At 47.1% G+C, this 16,245-nt stretch overlaps 18 non-coding genes across 18 annotated transcripts; all 18 read right to left on the bottom strand.

Annotated features, from left to right (window-relative positions):
• Positions 1 to 1,029: 1,029 nt before the first annotated feature.
• TRNAV-AAC (transfer RNA valine (anticodon AAC)) lies at positions 1,030 to 1,102 on the bottom strand. The gene has a single exon. It is a non-coding gene; the product is annotated as a tRNA-Val (tRNA).
• An 886-nt stretch (positions 1,103 to 1,988) lies between these two features.
• Positions 1,989 to 2,061, bottom strand: TRNAV-UAC (transfer RNA valine (anticodon UAC)). Its single transcript has one exon. It is a non-coding gene; the product is annotated as a tRNA-Val (tRNA).
• A 1,394-nt stretch (positions 2,062 to 3,455) lies between these two features.
• On the bottom strand, positions 3,456 to 3,567 carry TRNAL-CAA (transfer RNA leucine (anticodon CAA)). The gene is made up of 2 exons: positions 3,530 to 3,567; positions 3,456 to 3,501 (listed from the first exon to the last, which is right to left on the bottom strand). It is a non-coding gene; the product is annotated as a tRNA-Leu (tRNA).
• A 1,248-nt stretch (positions 3,568 to 4,815) lies between these two features.
• On the bottom strand, positions 4,816 to 4,888 carry TRNAV-UAC (transfer RNA valine (anticodon UAC)). The gene has a single exon. It is a non-coding gene; the product is annotated as a tRNA-Val (tRNA).
• A 385-nt stretch (positions 4,889 to 5,273) lies between these two features.
• TRNAP-CGG (transfer RNA proline (anticodon CGG)) lies at positions 5,274 to 5,345 on the bottom strand. The gene has a single exon. It is a non-coding gene; the product is annotated as a tRNA-Pro (tRNA).
• A 937-nt stretch (positions 5,346 to 6,282) lies between these two features.
• On the bottom strand, positions 6,283 to 6,394 carry TRNAL-CAA (transfer RNA leucine (anticodon CAA)). Its single transcript has 2 exons — positions 6,357 to 6,394; positions 6,283 to 6,328 (listed from the first exon to the last, which is right to left on the bottom strand). It is a non-coding gene; the product is annotated as a tRNA-Leu (tRNA).
• A 289-nt stretch (positions 6,395 to 6,683) lies between these two features.
• Positions 6,684 to 6,756, bottom strand: TRNAV-AAC (transfer RNA valine (anticodon AAC)). Its single transcript has one exon. It is a non-coding gene; the product is annotated as a tRNA-Val (tRNA).
• A 386-nt stretch (positions 6,757 to 7,142) lies between these two features.
• On the bottom strand, positions 7,143 to 7,214 carry TRNAP-AGG (transfer RNA proline (anticodon AGG)). Its single transcript has one exon. It is a non-coding gene; the product is annotated as a tRNA-Pro (tRNA).
• Positions 7,215 to 7,643: 429 nt separating this feature from the next.
• Positions 7,644 to 7,716, bottom strand: TRNAV-UAC (transfer RNA valine (anticodon UAC)). The gene has a single exon. It is a non-coding gene; the product is annotated as a tRNA-Val (tRNA).
• A 385-nt stretch (positions 7,717 to 8,101) lies between these two features.
• TRNAP-CGG (transfer RNA proline (anticodon CGG)) lies at positions 8,102 to 8,173 on the bottom strand. Its single transcript has one exon. It is a non-coding gene; the product is annotated as a tRNA-Pro (tRNA).
• A 1,338-nt stretch (positions 8,174 to 9,511) lies between these two features.
• On the bottom strand, positions 9,512 to 9,584 carry TRNAV-AAC (transfer RNA valine (anticodon AAC)). The gene has a single exon. It is a non-coding gene; the product is annotated as a tRNA-Val (tRNA).
• A 386-nt stretch (positions 9,585 to 9,970) lies between these two features.
• TRNAP-AGG (transfer RNA proline (anticodon AGG)) lies at positions 9,971 to 10,042 on the bottom strand. Its single transcript has one exon. It is a non-coding gene; the product is annotated as a tRNA-Pro (tRNA).
• Positions 10,043 to 10,929: 887 nt separating this feature from the next.
• TRNAP-CGG (transfer RNA proline (anticodon CGG)) lies at positions 10,930 to 11,001 on the bottom strand. The gene has a single exon. It is a non-coding gene; the product is annotated as a tRNA-Pro (tRNA).
• Positions 11,002 to 11,938: 937 nt separating this feature from the next.
• Positions 11,939 to 12,050, bottom strand: TRNAL-CAA (transfer RNA leucine (anticodon CAA)). Its single transcript has 2 exons — positions 12,013 to 12,050; positions 11,939 to 11,984 (listed from the first exon to the last, which is right to left on the bottom strand). It is a non-coding gene; the product is annotated as a tRNA-Leu (tRNA).
• A 2,713-nt stretch (positions 12,051 to 14,763) lies between these two features.
• Positions 14,764 to 14,875, bottom strand: TRNAL-CAA (transfer RNA leucine (anticodon CAA)). Its single transcript has 2 exons — positions 14,838 to 14,875; positions 14,764 to 14,809 (listed from the first exon to the last, which is right to left on the bottom strand). It is a non-coding gene; the product is annotated as a tRNA-Leu (tRNA).
• A 289-nt stretch (positions 14,876 to 15,164) lies between these two features.
• Positions 15,165 to 15,237, bottom strand: TRNAV-AAC (transfer RNA valine (anticodon AAC)). The gene has a single exon. It is a non-coding gene; the product is annotated as a tRNA-Val (tRNA).
• A 386-nt stretch (positions 15,238 to 15,623) lies between these two features.
• Positions 15,624 to 15,695, bottom strand: TRNAP-AGG (transfer RNA proline (anticodon AGG)). The gene has a single exon. It is a non-coding gene; the product is annotated as a tRNA-Pro (tRNA).
• Positions 15,696 to 16,124: 429 nt separating this feature from the next.
• Positions 16,125 to 16,197, bottom strand: TRNAV-UAC (transfer RNA valine (anticodon UAC)). The gene has a single exon. It is a non-coding gene; the product is annotated as a tRNA-Val (tRNA).
• Between the last annotated feature and the right edge of the window lie 48 nt (positions 16,198 to 16,245).

Below are 16,245 nucleotides of genomic sequence, written 5' to 3'. Positions count from 1 at the left end.
CTAAGAAAGAGGTGTTTGATTCTTGGATTCAAACACGCTCGATCAGGCTCGATCAGGCGAGATTTATATGAGTGGCTCGCAGGACTGAAACACTCACCTGGGAGACCCAGGGTGGCTGAATTCCCAGAATGGCCATTGTTGGGCAAGTCACCTCCTTTCCTCCTGCCTCAATCTAGAATTGGCTGCAAATCACAAGATAGAGTTCAATGTCCGTGTGTACTGCCTACTCCCAGCTACCTCTCTGTCTTCCTTATGTAAATTAAAATTCGCAAGGGGGACCAATGACAATCTGCTCCTCCCACATAACCAGGAAGCCCTGTTGAACATGTCTGCCTGTGTTGTTGCAGGGACAGTGCCTTCTCCGCCCAAAAGGTGGCAGGAGAGCCTCACAACAAAGATGGGATCAACTGCTTAATGAGAAACCAGCACAGCAGTTAGTGTGATGGAGTGCAAATTTAACGGAAGGTGTGCCTGAGGTGTCCCTTCCAGGAATACATGGAATTGTGATTGAGGGCCCAGCCTGATCGTTGGTGGATTTCTCGTCATATGTTACAGGTCCGTGCAAAGATTGTGGTGTGTGGGGAATGCACTGCAAAAAACAGGACGATTTAAGGGTGTAAAAGAGACCTGTCAGAAGTGGGATTTGAACCCACGCCTCCATGAGGAGACCAGAAGTCTCAGTTGCACTGAAGATCAAGCTCTCTTGAGTCTGGCGCCTTAGACCACTCGGCCATCCTGATAGCCCTGGCTATGTACAGGTCTGACTCTTCTGTCTGCACTTGCCAATGTTTGCACTTACAGCGTTCGCAGCAATGTCACAGGTGTAAAGGCCCCACAATACAACATGGCATGATAAAAAAAAAAGCTAGGCACAAGAGCGACCACTGATGGATGCGGATTACTTTGTTTCGTCTTGGAAAAGTAAAGGAAGTTTCCCACGGCTCGCTGGGTTCATGGACCGCCTCTTCTTAAGCTTGCATTGAGATAATAAGATTTTAGAGGGTGCACATAAAAGCAGCTCATGCACAGTGTTTCTGCCCGGTCTCGAACCGGGGACCTTTCGCGTGTTAGGCGAACGTGATGACCACTACACTACAGAAACTAACTTGCTGTGTTTTACTGTTAGAGCAAGGTTCCTCTCAAGGATTCTCTCTACTTCTATTCTGCTGTATCAGCAGCCACTCAGAAAGCGAGGAGCAAGTGTGAAAACTGCAGAGATATCAGCCAACATGCTTGCAATTAGACGTATTAAAAATTTACTTATGCAGGCATCGACAGACAAATATCTGATGCCTAAATGCCAGCAAGTACAGCTTGGGAAAGCATCAGCTGGGACACACACAGACTAAGCATGAAGGCAGAAAAAGCATGGATATCCGTTTTTCTTCTGAGGTTCAAAATAATTTGTGCAACAATGCGCCGAGTGTAATGAGAAATAGTCAGGCATTGTCAGTTTTGAGTAGGATTCGCATGTTTCCTCTAAAAAAGGGCTCGTCCGGGATTTGAACCCGGGACCTCTCACACCCTAAGCGAGAATCATACCCCTAGACCAACGTGCCGAGGCACACAAGAGTCACCTTCTGCACCGGCTCCGGGGGTTATTGGCAGAGAGTTGGTGAATGATTCATTCAAAGCAAGCAACTGCACATGCTGCTCTCTTCTGCAATATGGTTGCTGTCTTTTCCATGGCCGTCATCGAACAAGAAATGAAAATACCTCCATCCTTCAGACATTTTGTTTGCTATAGGTGTATGCTCTCGGTGAGGACAATAAAAAAATTTCTGCTCTCATGCCTTGCTTTCATCAAGTAGGCCCACCCTTCAGTACAAAAGGACGTGCAAACGAATGGCGCAAACTATCGTCACTTCTCTTTTTGAGCTGTCACTGATGCCCCTGGAGCACAGTACGTCACGCTGGTGAGGCATAGACAGCTTCCATTATCTCAGCTTTCCTATAAGTTGAGAGAGTAAATGCAAACAATAAGCTGCTGTTTCTGCCCGGTCTCGAACCAGGGACCTTTCGCGTGTAAAGCGAACGTGATAACCACTACACCACAGAAACAGATACTCTTGCAGCAATCGTCTTGGCATGTAGTGGGCTGGAAAGCACAGACCAAGGGCCAATGTCCATGAAGCTCAACGTTGGACCCTCCTTACCCGATCTCTTTCTTTGGAAGAAAGGAACGAGGACCACTTTTATTCCAAAAGGCGATTTTAAAACCATACCTGAAATCACGCTAGAAAAACACTTTGAATTTAATGTTCCTACACTGATGGTCCACCCCAGAAAAGCAGTTGCAAAGAAGTCCGGCACTGAAATTCTATACGCCAAAACTGGGAAACAGCGTGCAGGGAAAGGAACTTTCTCACCATACACGGCGTCTTATAGCATTGAAAAGAAGAAATGGTCCTACATAATAAGCAGCCTAAAAATAATTCCACAACATGGGCTCGTCCGGGATTTGAACCCGGGACCTCTCGCACCCGAAGCGAGAATCATACCCCTAGACCAACTAGCCTGATTCCCCTGTCAGCAATTTGAACAATTTCTGATGCGTCTTTCAGAAACAAAGCAGTGCTATTTGGCTGCTCTCTCTCTATGTGAGCCACACAAAGTCATCTTTTCTCTCAAGGTGTTGTTTTTTTCACTCTTGCAAGGAAGGGATCAGCCGATATCCTAGCTGCCAGTGAGCACAAAAAAGGCACTGATGAGAACTGCAGGCACTTTCTGGCACTTGTACTTCTCTGCAAGTCCTGGGCCCTTGCCCCATTAATTTCCACCCCAGAAGCAAGGGAGGGCCTGCCAATTCTTGCTCCTAAGAAAGAGGCGTTTGATTCTTGGATTCAAACACGCTCACTCAGGACTCAATGAGGCTCGATCAGGCGAGATTTATATGAGTGGCTCGCAGGACTGAAACACTCACCTGGGAGACCCAGGGTGGCTGAATTCCCAGAATGGCCATTGTTGGGCAAGTCACCTCCTTTCCGCCTGCCTCAATCTAGAATTGGCTGCAAATCACAAGATAGAGTTCAATGTCCGTGTGTACTGCCTACTCCCAGCTACCTCTCTGTCTTCCTTATGTAAATTAAAATTCGCAAGGGGGGACCAATGACAATCTGCTCCTCCCACATAACCAGGAAGCCCTGTTGAATATGTCTGCCTGTGTTGTTGCAGGGACAGTGCCTTCTCCGCCCAAAAGGTGGCAGGAGAGCCTCACAACAAAGATGGGATCAACTGCTTAATGAGAAACCAGCACAGCAGTTAGTGTGATGGAGTGCAAATTTAACGGAAGGTGTGCCTGAGGTGTCCCTTCCAGGAATACATGGAATTGTGATTGAGGGCCCAGCCTGATCGTTGGTGGATTTCTCGTCATATGTTACAGGTCCGTGCAAAGATTGTGGTGTGTGGGGAATGCACTGCAAAAAACAGGACGATTTAAGGGTGTAAAAGAGACCTGTCAGAAGTGGGATTTGAACCCACGCCTCCATGAGGAGACCAGAAGTCTCAGTTGCACTGAAGATCAAGCTCTCTTGAGTCTGGCGCCTTAGACCACTCGGCCATCCTGACAGCCCTGGCTATGTACAGGTCTGACTCTTCTGTCTGCACTTGCCAATGTTTGCACTTACAGCGTTCGCAGCAATGTCACAGGTGTAAAGGCCCCACAATACAACATGGCATGATAAAAAAAAAAGCTAGGCACAAGAGCGACCACTGATGGATGCGGATTACTTTGTTTTGTCTTGGAAAAGTAAAGGAAGTTTCCCACGGCTCGCTGGGTTCATGGACCGCCTCTTCTTAAGCTTGCATTGAGATAATAAGGTTTTAGAGGGTGCACATAAAAGCAGCTCATGCACAGTGTTTCTGCCGGTCTCGAACCGGGGACCTTTCGAGTGTTAGGCGAACGTGATGACCACTACACTACAGAAACTAACTTGCTGTGTTTTACTGTTAGAGCAAGGTTCCTCTCAAGGATTCTCTCTACTTCTATTCTGCTGTATCAGCAGCCACTCAGAAAGCGAGGAGCAAGTGTGAAAACTGCAGAGATATCAGCCAACATGCTTGCAATTAGACGTATTAAAAATTTACTTATGCAGGCATCGACAGACAAATATCTGATGCCTAAATGCCAGCAAGTACAGCTTGGGAAAGCATCACCTGGGACACACACAGACTAAGCATGAAGGCAGAAAAAGCATGGATATCCGTTTTTCTTCTGAGGTTCAAAATAATTTGTGCAACAATGCGCCGAGTGTAATGAGAAATAGTCAGGCATTGTCAGTTTTGAGTAGGATTCGCATGTTTACCTCTAAAAAAGGGCTGGTCCGGGATTTGAACCCGGGACCTCTCGCACCCTAAGCGAGAATCATACCCCTAGACCAACGAGCCAAGGCACACAAGAGTCACCTTCTGCACCGGCTCCGGGGGTTATTGGCAGCGAGTTGGTGAATGATTCACCCAAAGCAAGCAACTGCACATGCTGCTCTCTTCTGCAATATGGTTGCTGTCTTTTCCATGGCCGTCATCGAACAAGAAATGAAAATACCTCCATCCTTCAGACATTTTGTTTGCTCTAGGTGTATGCTCTCGGTGAGGACAATAAAACAATTTCTGCTCTCATGCCTTGCTTTCATCAAGTAGGCCCACCCGTCAGTACAAAAGGACGTGCAAACGAATGGCATAAACTATCGTCACTTCTCTTTTTGAGCTGTCACTGATGCCCCTGGAGCACAGTACGTCACGCTGGTGAGGGATAGACAGCTTCCATTATCTCAGCTTTCCTATAAGTTGAGAGAGTAAATGCAAACAATAAGCTGCTGTTTCTGCCCGGTCTCGAACCAGGGACCTTTCGTGTGTAAAGCGAACGTGATAACCACTACACCACAGAAACAGATACTCTTGCAGCAATCTTCTTGGCATGTAGTGGGCTGGAAAGCACAGACCAAGGGCCAATGTCCATGAAGCTCAACGTTGGACCCTCCTTACCCGATCTCTTTCTTTGGAAGAAAGGAACGAGGACCACTTTTATTCCAAAAGGCGATTTTAAAACCATACCTGAAATCACGCTAGAAAAACACTTTGAATTTAATGTTCCTACACTGATGGTCCACCCCAGAAAAGCAGTTGCAAAGAAGTCCGGCACTGAAATTCTATACGCCAAAAGTGGGAAACAGCGTGCAGGGAAAGGAACTTTCTCACCATACACGGCGTCTTATAGCATTGAAAAGAAGAAATGGTCCTATATAATAAGCAGCCTAAAAATAATTCCACAACATGGGCTCGTCCGGGATTTGAACCCGGGACCTCTCGCACCCGAAGCGAGAATCATACCCCTAGACCAACGAGCCTGATTCCCCTGTCAGCAATTTGAACAATTTCTGATGCGTCTTTCAGAAACAAAGCAGTGCTATTTGGCTGCTCTCTCTCTATGTGAGCCACACAAAGTCATGTTTTCTCTCAAGGTGTTGTTTTTTTCACTCTTGCAAGGAAGGGATCAGCCGATATCCTAGCTGCCAGTGAGCAGAAAAAAGGCACTGATGAGAACTGCAGGCACTTTCTGGCACTTGTACTTCTCTGCAAGTCCTGGACCCTTGCCCCATAAACTTCCACCCCAGAAGCAAGGGAGGGCCTGCCAATTCTTGCTTCTAAGAAAGAAGCGTTTGATTCTTGGATTCAAACATGCTCACTCAGCACTCAATGAGGCTCGATCAGGCGAGATTTATATGAGTGGCTCGCAGGACTGAAACACTCACCTGGGAGACCCAGGGTGGCTGAATTCCCAGAATGGCCATTGTTGGGCAAGTCACCTCCTTTCCTCCTGCCTCAATCTAGAATTGGCTGCAAATCACAAGATAGAGTTCAATGTCCGTGTGTACTGCCTACTCCCAGCTACCTCTCTGTCTTCCTTATGTAAATTAAAATTCGCAAGGGGGGACCAATGACAATCTGCTCCTCCCACATAACCAGGAAGCCCTGTTGAACATGTCTGCCTGTGTTGTTGCAGGGACAGTGCCTTCTCCGCCCAAAAGGTGGCAGGAGAGCCTCACAACAAAGATGGGATCAACTGCTTAATGAGAAACCAGCACAGCAGTTAGTGTGATGGAGTGCAAATTTAACGGAAGGTGTGCCTGAGGTGTCCCTTCCAGGAATACATGGAATTGTGATTGAGGGCCCAGCCTGATCGTTGGTGGATTTCTCGTCATATGTTACAGGTCCGTGCAAAGATTGTGGTGTGTGGGGAATGCACTGCAAAAAACAGGACGATTTAAGGGTGTAAAAGAGACCTGTCAGAAGTGGGATTTGAACCCACGCCTCCATGAGGAGACCAGAAGTCTCAGTTGCACTGAAGATCAAGCTCTCTTGAGTCTGGCGCCTTAGACCACTCGGCCATCCTGACAGCCCTGGCTATGTTCAGGTCTGACTCTTCTGTCTGCACTTGCCAATGTTTGCACTTACAGCGTTCGCAGCAATGTCACAGGTGTAAAGGCCCCACAATACAACATGGCATGATAAAAAAAAAAGCTAGGCACAAGAGCGACCACTGATGGATGCGGATTACTTTGTTTCGTCTTGGAAAAGTAAAGAAAGTTTCCCACGGCTCGCTGGGTTCATGGACCGCCTCTTCTTAAGCTTGCATTGAGATAATAAGGTTTTAGAGGGTGCACATAAAAGCAGCTCATGCACAGTGTTTCTGCCCGGTCTCGAACCGGGGACCTTTCGCGTGTTAGGCGAACGTGATGACCACTACACTACAGAAACTAACTTGCTGTGTTTTACTGTTAGAGCAAGGTTCCTCTCAAGGATTCTCTCTACTTCTATTCTGCTGTATCAGCAGCCACTCAGAAAGCGAGGAGCAAGTGTGAAAACTGCAGAGATATCAGCCAACATGCTTGCAATTAGACGTATTAAAAATGTACTTATGCAGGCATCGACAGACAAATATCTGATGCCTAAATGCCAGCAAGTACAGCTTGGGAAAGCATCACCTGGGACACACACAGACTAAGCATGAAGGCAGAAAAAGCATGGATATCCGTTTTTCTTCTGAGGTTCAAAATAATTTGTGCAACAATGCGCCGAGTGTAATGAGAAATAGTCAGGCATTGTCAGTTTTGAGTAGGATTCGCATGTTTACCTCTAAAAAAGGGCTCGTCCGGGATTTGAACCCGGGACCTCTCGCACCCTAAGCGAGAATCATACCCCTAGACCAACGAGCCGAGGCACACAAGAGTCACCTTCTGCACCGGCTCCGGGGGTTATTGGCAGCGAGTTGGTGAATGATTCACCCAAAGCAAGCAACTGCACATGCTGCTCTCTTCTGCAATATGGTTGCTGTCTTTTCCATGGCCGTCATCGAACAAGAAATGAAAATACCTCCATCCTTCAGACATTTTGTTTGCTCTAGGTGTATGCTCTCGGTGAGGACAATAAAACAATTTCTGCTCTCATGCCTTGCTTTCATCAAGTAGGCCCACCCTTCAGTACAAAAGGACGTGCAAACGAATGGCGCAAACTATCGTCACTTCTCTTTTTGAGCTGTCACTGATGCCCCTGGAGCACAGTACGTCACGCTGGTGAGGGATAGACAGCTTCCATTATCTCAGCTTTCCTATAAGTTGAGAGAGTAAATGCAAACAATAAGCTGCTGTTTCTGCCCGGTCTCGAACCAGGGACCTTTCGCGTGTAAAGCGAACGTGATAACCACTACACCACAGAAACAGATACTCTTGCAGCAATCTTCTTGGCATGTAGTGGGCTGGAAAGCACCGACCAAGGGCCAATGTCCATGAAGCTCAACGTTGGACCCTCCTTACCCGATCTCTTTCTTTGGAAGAAAGGAACGAGGACCACTTTTATTCCAAAAGGCGATTTTAAAACCATACCTGAAATCACGCTAGAAAAACACTTTGAATTTAATGTTCCTACACTGATGGTCCACCCCAGAAAAGCAGTTGCAAAGAAGTCCGGCACTGAAATTCTATACGCCAAAAGTGGGAAACAGCGTGCAGGGAAAGGAACTTTCTCACCATACACGGCGTCTTATAGCATTGAAAAGAAGAAATGGTCCTATATAATAAGCAGCCTAAAAATAATTCCACAACATGGGCTCGTCCGGGATTTGAACCCGGGACCTCTCGCACCCGAAGCGAGAATCCTACCCCTAGACCAACGAGCCTGATTCCCCTGTCAGCAATTTGAACAATTTCTGATGCGTCTTTCAGAAACAAAGCAGTGCTATTTGGCTGCTCTCTCTCTATGTGAGCCACACAAAGTCATGTTTTCTCTCAAGGTGTTGTTTTTTTCACTCTTGCAAGGAAGGGATCAGCCGATATCCTAGCTGCCAGTGAGCAGAAAAAAGGCACTGATGAGAACTGCAGGCACTTTCTGGCACTTGTACTTCTCTGCAAGTCCTGGACCCTTGCCCCATAAACTTCCACCCCAGAAGCAAGGGAGGGCCTGCCAATTCTTGCTTCTAAGAAAGAAGCGTTTGATTCTTGGATTCAAACATGCTCACTCAGCACTCAATGAGGCTCGATCAGGCGAGATTTATATGAGTGGCTCGCAGGACTGAAACACTCACCTGGGAGACCCAGGGTGGCTGAATTCCCAGAATGGCCATTGTTGGGCAAGTCACCTCCTTTCCTCCTGCCTCAATCTAGAATTGGCTGCAAATCACAAGATAGAGTTCAATGTCCGTGTGTACTGCCTACTCCCAGCTACCTCTCTGTCTTCCTTATGTAAATTAAAATTCGCAAGGGGGGACCAATGACAATCTGCTCCTCCCACATAACCAGGAAGCCCTGTTGAACATGTCTGCCTGTGTTGTTGCAGGGACAGTGCCTTCTCCGCCCAAAAGGTGGCAGGAGAGCCTCACAACAAAGATGGGATCAACTGCTTAATGAGAAACCAGCACAGCAGTTAGTGTGATGGAGTGCAAATTTAACGGAAGGTGTGCCTGAGGTGTCCCTTCCAGGAATACATGGAATTGTGATTGAGGGCCCAGCCTGATCGTTGGTGGATTTCTCGTCATATGTTACAGGTCCGTGCAAAGATTGTGGTGTGTGGGGAATGCACTGCAAAAAACAGGACGATTTAAGGGTGTAAAAGAGACCTGTCAGAAGTGGGATTTGAACCCACACCTCCATGAGGAGACCAGAAGTCTCAGTTGCACTGAAGATCAAGCTCTCTTGAGTCTGGCGCCTTAGACCACTCGGCCATCCTGACAGCCCTGGCTATGTTCAGGTCTGACTCTTCTGTCTGCACTTGCCAATGTTTGCACTTACAGCGTTCGCAGCAATGTCACAGGTGTAAAGGCCCCACAATACAACATGGCATGATAAAAAAAAAAGCTAGGCACAAGAGCGACCACTGATGGATGCGGATTACTTTGTTTCGTCTTGGAAAAGTAAAGAAAGTTTCCCACGGCTCGCTGGGTTCATGGACCGCCTCTTCTTAAGCTTGCATTGAGATAATAAGGTTTTAGAGGGTGCACATAAAAGCAGCTCATGCACAGTGTTTCTGCCCGGTCTCGAACCGGGGACCTTTCGCGTGTTAGGCGAACGTGATGACCACTACACTACAGAAACTAACTTGCTGTGTTTTACTGTTAGAGCAAGGTTCCTCTCAAGGATTCTCTCTACTTCTATTCTGCTGTATCAGCAGCCACTCAGAAAGCGAGGAGCAAGTGTGAAAACTGCAGAGATATCAGCCAACATGCTTGCAATTAGACGTATTAAAAATTTACTTATGCAGGCATCGACAGACAAATATCTGATGCCTAAATGCCAGCAAGTACAGCTTGGGAAAGCATCACCTGGGACACACACAGACTAAGCATGAAGGCAGAAAAAGCATGGATATCCGTTTTTCTTCTGAGGTTCAAAATAATTTGTGCAACAATGCGCCGAGTGTAATGAGAAATAGTCAGGCATTGTCAGTTTTGAGTAGGATTCGCATGTTTACCTCTAAAAAAGGGCTCGTCCGGGATTTGAACCCGGGACCTCTCGCACCCTAAGCGAGAATCATACCCCTAGACCAACGAGCCGAGGCACACAAGAGTCACCTTCTGCACCGGCTCCGGGGGTTATTGGCAGCGAGTTGGTGAATGATTCACCCAAAGCAAGCAACTGCACATGCTGCTCTCTTCTGCAATATGGTTGCTGTCTTTTCAATGGCCGTCATCGAACAAGAAATGAAAATACCTCCATCCTTCAGACATTTTGTTTGCTCTAGGTGTATGCTCTCGGTGAGGACAATAAAACAATTTCTGCTCTCATGCCTTGCTTTCATCAAGTAGGCCCACCCTTCAGTACAAAAGGACGTGCAAACGAATGGCGCAAACTATCGTCACTTCTCTTTTTGAGCTGTCACTGATGCCCCTGGAGCACAGTACGTCACGCTGGTGAGGGATAGACAGCTTCCATTATCTCAGCTTTCCTATAAGTTGAGAGAGTAAATGCAAACAATAAGCTGCTGTTTCTGCCCGGTCTCGAACCAGGGACCTTTCGCGTGTAAAGCGAACGAGATAACCACTACACCACAGAAACAGATACTCTTGCAGCAATCTTCTTGGCATGTAGTGGGCTGGAAAGCACAGACCAAGGGCCAATGTCCATGAAGCTCAACGTTGGACCCTCCTTACCCGATCTCTTTCTTTGGAAGAAAGGAACGAGGACCACTTTTATTCCAAAAGGCGATTTTAAAACCATACCTGAAATCACGCTAGAAAAACACTTTGAATTTAATGTTCCTACACTGATGGTCCACCCCAGAAAAGCAGTTGCAAAGAAGTCCGGCACTGAAATTCTATACGCCAAAAGTGGGAAACAGCGTGCAGGGAAAGGAACTTTCTCACGATACACGGCGTCTTACAGCATTGAAAAGAAGAAATGGTCCTATATAATAAGCAGCCTAAAAATAATTCCACAACATGGGCTCGTCCGGGATTTGAACCCGGGACCTCTCGCACCCGAAGCGAGAATCATACCCCTAGACCAACGAGCCTGATTCCCCTGTCAGCAATTTGAACAATTTCTGATGCGTCTTTCAGAAACAAAGCAGTGCTATTTGGCTGCTCTCTCTCTATGTGAGCCACACAAAGTCATGTTTTCTCTCAAGGTGTTGTTTTTTTCACTCTTGCAAGGAAGGGATCAGCCGATATCCTAGCTGCCAGTGAGCAGAAAAAAGGCACTGATGAGAACTGCAGGCACTTTCTGGCACTTGTACTTCTCTGCAAGTCCTGGACCCTTGCCCCATAAACTTCCACCCCAGAAGCAAGGGAGGGCCTGCCAATTCTTGCTTCTAAGAAAGAAGCGTTTGATTCTTGGATTCAAACATGCTCACTCAGCACTCAATGAGGCTCGATCAGGTGAGATTTATATGAGTGGCTCGCAGGACTGAAACACTCACCTGGGAGACCCAGGGTGGCTGAATTCCCAGAATGGCCATTGTTGGGCAAGTCACCTCCTTTCCTCCTGCCTCAATCTAGAATTGGCTGCAAATCACAAGATAGAGTTCAATGTCCGTGTGTACTGCCTACTCCCAGCTACCTCTCTGTCTTCCTTATGTAAATTAAAATTCGCAAGGGGGGACCAATGACAATCTGCTCCTCCCACATAACCAGGAAGCCCTGTTGAACATGTCTGCCTGTGTTGTTGCAGGGACAGTGCCTTCTCCGCCCAAAAGGTGGCAGGAGAGCCTCACAACAAAGATGGGATCAACTGCTTAATGAGAAACCAGCACAGCAGTTAGTGTGATGGAGTGCAAATTTAACGGAGGGTGTGCCTGAGGTGTCCCTTCCAGGAATACATGGAATTGTGATTGAGGGCCCAGCCTGATCGTTGGTGGATTTCTCGTCATATGTTACAGGTCCGTGCAAAGATTGTGGTGTGTGGGGAATGCACTGCAAAAAACAGGACGATTTAAGGGTGTAAAAGAGACCTGTCAGAAGTGGGATTTGAACCCACGCCTCCATGAGGAGACCAGAAGTCTCAGTTGCACTGAAGATCAAGCTCTCTTGAGTCTGGCGCCTTAGACCACTCGGCCATCCTGACAGCACTGGCTATGTACAGGTCTGACTCTTCTGTCTGCACTTGCCAATGTTTGCACTTACAGCGTTCGCAGCAATGTCACAGGTGTAAAGGCCCCACAATACAACATGGCATGATGAAAAAAAAAGCTAGGCACAAGAGCGACCACTGATGGATGCGGATTACTTTGTTTTGTCTTGGAAAAGTAAAGGAAGTTTCCCACGGCTCGCTGGGTTCATGGACCGCCTCTTCTTAAGCTTGCATTGAGATAATAAGGTTTTAGAGGGTGCACATAAAAGCAGCTCATGCACAGTGTTTCTGCCCAGTCTCGAACCGGGGACCTTTCGCGTGTTAGGCGAACGTGATGACCACTACACTACAGAAACTAACTTGCTGTGTTTTACTGTTAGAGCAAGGTTCCTCTCAAGGATTCTCTCCACTTCTATTCTGCTGTATCAGCAGCCACTCAGAAAGCGAGGAGCAAGTGTGAAAACTGCAGAGATATCAGCCAACATGCTTGCAATTAGACGTATTAAAAATTTACTTATGCAGGCATCGACAGACAAATATCTGATGCCTAAATGCCAGCAAGTACAGCTTGGGAAAGCATCACCTGGGACACACACAGACTAAGCATGAAGGCAGAAAAAGCATGGATATCCGTTTTTCTTCTGAGGTTCAAAATAATTTGTGCAACAATGCGCCGAGTGTAATGAGAAATAGTCAGGCATTGTCAGTTTTGAGTAGGATTCGTATGTTTACCTCTAAAAAAGGGCTTGTCTGGGATTTGAACCCGGGACCTCTCGCACCCTAAGCGAGAATCATACCCCTAGACCAACGAGCCGAGGCACAGAAGAGTCACCTTTTGCACCAGCTCCGGGGGTTATTGGCAGCGAGTTGGTGAATGATTCACCCAAAGCAAGCAACTGCACATGCTGCTCTCTTCTGCAATATGGTTGCTGTCTTTTCCATGGCCGTCATCGAACAAGAAATGAAAATACCTCCATCCTTCAGACATTTTGTTTGCTCTAGGTGTATGCTCTCGGTGAGGACAATAAAACAATTTCTGCTCTCATGCCTTGCTTTCATCAAGTAGGCCCACCCTTCAGTACAAAAGGACGTGCAAACGAATGGCGCAAACTATCGTCACTTCTCTTTTTGAGCTGTCACTGATGCCCCTGGAGCACAGTACGTCACGCTGGTGAGGGATAGACAGCTTCCATTATCTCAGCTTTCCTATAAGTTGAGAGAGTAAATGCAAACAATAAGCTGCTGTTTCTGCCCGGTCTCGAACCAGGGACCTTTCGCGTGTAAAGCGAACGAGATAACCACTACACCACAGAAACAGATACTCTTGCAGCAATCTTCTTGGCATGTAGTGGGCTGGAAAGCACAGACCAAGGGCCAATGTCCATGAAGCTCAACGTTGGACCCTCCTTACCCGATCTCTTTCTTTGGAAGAAAGGAACGAGGACCACTTTTATTCCAAAAGGCGATTTTAAAACCATACCTGAAATCACGCTAGAAAAACACTTTGAATTTAATGTTCCTACACTGATGGTCCACCCCAGAAAAGCAGTTGCAAAGAAGTCCGGCACTGAAATTCTATACGCCAAAAGTGGGAAACAGCGTGCAGGGAAAGGAACTTTCTCACCATACACGGCGTCTTATAGCATTGAAAAGAAGAAATGGTCCTATATAATAAGCAGCCTAAAAATAATTCCACAACATGGGCTCGTCCGGTATTTGAACCCGGGACCTCTCGCACCCGAAGCGAGAATCATACCCCTAGACCAACGAGCCTGATTCCCCTGTCAGCAATTTGAACAATTTCTGATGCGTCTTTCAGAAACAAAGCAGTGCTATTTGGCTGCTCTCTCTCTATGTGAGCCACACAAAGTCATGTTTTCTCTCAAGGTGTTGTTTTTTTCACTCTTGCAAGGAAGGGATCAGCTGATATCCTAGCTGCCAGTGAGCAGAAAAAAGGCACTGATGAGAACTGCAGGCACTTTCTGGCACTTGTACTTCTCTGCAAGTCCTGGACCCTTGCCCCATAAACTTCCACCCCAGAAGCAAGGGAGGGCCTGCCAATTCTTGCTTCTAAGAAAGAAGCGTTTGATTCTTGGATTCAAACATGCTCACTCAGCGCTCACATGTGCTCGATCAGGCGAGATTTATGAGTGGCTCGCAGGACTGAAACACTCACCTGGGAGACCCAGGGTGGCTGAATTCCCAGAATGGCCATTGTTGGGCAAGTCACCTCCTTTCCTCCTGCCTCAATCTAGAATTGGCTGCAAATCACAAGATAGAGTTCAATGTCCGTGTGTACTGCCTACTCCCAGCTACCTCTCTGTCTTCCTTATGTAAATTAAAATTCGCAAGGGGGACCAATGACAATCTGCTCCTCCCACATAACCAGGAAGCCCTGTTGAACATGTCTGCCTGTGTTGTTGCAGGGACAGTGCCTTCTCCGCCCAAAAGGTGGCAGGAGAGCCTCACAACAAAGATGGGATCAACTGCTTAATGAGAAACCAGCACAGCAGTTAGTGTGATGGAGTGCAAATTTAACGGAAGGTGTGCCTGAGGTGTCCCTTCCAGGAATACATGGAATTGTGATTGAGGGCCCAGCCTGATCGTTGGTGGATTTCTCGTCATATGTTACAGGTCCGTGCAAAGATTGTGGTGTGTGGGGAATGCACTGCAAAAAACAGGACGATTTAAGGGTGTAAAAGAGACCTGTCAGAAGTGGGATTTGAACCCACGCCTCCATGAGGAGACCAGAAGTCTCAGTTGCACTGAAAATCAAGCTCTCTTGAGTCTGGCGCCTTAGACCACTCGGCCATCCTGACAGCCCTGGCTATGTACAGGTCTGACTCTTCTGTCTGCACTTGCCAATGTTTGCACTTACAGCGTTCGCAGCAATGTCACAGGTGTAAAGGCCCCACAATACAACATGGCATGATAAAAAAAAAAGCTAGGCACAAGAGCGACCACTGATGGATGCGGATTACTTTGTTTCGTCTTGGAAAAGTAAAGGAAGTTTCCCACGGCTCGCTGGGTTCATGGACCGCCTCTTCTTAAGCTTGCATTGAGATAATAAGGTTTTAGAGGGTGCACATAAAAGCAGCTCATGCACAGTGTTTCTGCCCGGTCTCGAACCGGGGACCTTTCGCGTGTTAGGCGAACGTGATGACCACTACACTACAGAAACTAACTTGCTGTGTTTTACTGTTAGAGCAAGGTTCCTCTCAAGGATTCTCTCTACTTCTATTCTGCTGTATCAGCAGCCACTCAGAAAGCGAGGAGCAAGTGTGAAAACTGCAGAGATATCAGCCAACATGCTTGCAATTAGACGTATTAAAAATTTACTTATGCAGGCATCGACAGACAAATATCTGATGCCTAAATGCCAGCAAGTACAGCTTGGGAAAGCATCACCTGGGACACACACAGACTAAGCATGAAGGCAGAAAAAGCATGGATATCCGTTTTTCTTCTGAGGTTCAAAATAATTTGTGCAACAATGCGCCGAGTGTAATGAGAAATAGTCAGGCATTGTCAGTTTTGAGTAGGATTCGTATGTTTACCTCTAAAAAAGGGCTCGTCCGGGATTTGAACCCGGGACCTCTCGCACCCTAAGCGAGAATCATACCCCTAGACCAACGAGCCGAGGCACACAAGAGTCACCTTTTGCACCGGCTCCGGGGGTTATTGGCAGCGAGTTGGTGAATGATTCACCCAAAGCAAGCAACTGCACATGCTGCTCTCTTCTGCAATATGGTTGCTGTCTTTTCCATGGCCGTCATCGAACAAGAAATGAAAATACCTCCATCCTTCAGACATTTTGTTTGCTCTAGGTGTATGCTCTCGGTGAGGACAATAAAACAATTTCTGCTCTCATGCCTTGCTTTCATCAAGTAGGCCCACCCTTCAGTACAAAAGGACGTGCAAACGAATGGCGCAAACTATCGTCACTTCTCTTTTTGAGCTGTCACTGATGCCCCTGGAGCACAGTACGTCACGCTGGTGAGGGATAGACAGCTTCCATTATCTCAGCTTTCCCATAAGTTGAGAGAGTAAATGCAAACAATAAGCTGCTGTTTCTGCCCGGTCTCGAACCAGGGACCTTTCGCGTGTAAAGCGAACGTAATAACCACTACACCACAGAAACAGATACTCTTGCAGCAATCTTCTTGGCATGTAGTGGGCTGGAAAGCAC

Source organism: Triturus cristatus, chromosome 10 (assembly GCF_964204655.1).
Source record: "Triturus cristatus chromosome 10, aTriCri1.1, whole genome shotgun sequence".
NCBI lineage: Eukaryota > Metazoa > Chordata > Amphibia > Caudata > Salamandridae > Triturus > Triturus cristatus.
The sequence above is the reverse complement of the archived record's forward strand: the minus strand, read 5'-3'. Positions and strand labels throughout refer to the sequence as shown.